The sequence below is a fragment of the Octopus bimaculoides genome, chromosome 12 (assembly GCF_001194135.2).
Source record: "Octopus bimaculoides isolate UCB-OBI-ISO-001 chromosome 12, ASM119413v2, whole genome shotgun sequence".
NCBI classification, from domain to species: Eukaryota; Metazoa; Mollusca; class Cephalopoda; order Octopoda; family Octopodidae; genus Octopus; species Octopus bimaculoides.
Window position 1 is genome coordinate 31,757,987 of NC_068992.1, and position 551 is coordinate 31,758,537.

Below are 551 nucleotides of genomic sequence, written 5' to 3' on the forward strand. Positions count from 1 at the left end.
ATATATATATATATATATATATATATATATACACGTATTATAATGCAGTTGTTGTTAGTAACATGTAAATCTCAGATTGTAAAATACTTATCCATAAAAAATCGCTAAGGAATGGCCATGAGACACGATCCGACAATTTCTGATAAAGAATGGTCTGTGTTTTTCTGTTCAAAAGCGTTTTGTAAACAATTTTTATTCGCTATCATCTATAGCAAAAGAAAAAAAGTTTTCACGTTCTCTCACCACTTTGTAAATATGTATGACGTCTAGAATATGTATTGTTGTGTGTTTTCTTGCGTGTCGTTGTGTAATACTATCTCGCCCTAACCGCTTGACATCCGGTATTTGTTCTTATATCACCATAAGTTACAGGTTCGGCAAAAGTGACCAATAAAATAGTTACCAGGCTTCACAAATCTGTGTACTAGGCGTCGATTTCTTTGATTAAACACTTCAAAGCAGAACACCTCAACGCGTTTCCGCAGTCTAATGACTGAAATACGTAGATGTATATATGTATGTATATGTGTTCATATATATATATATATATA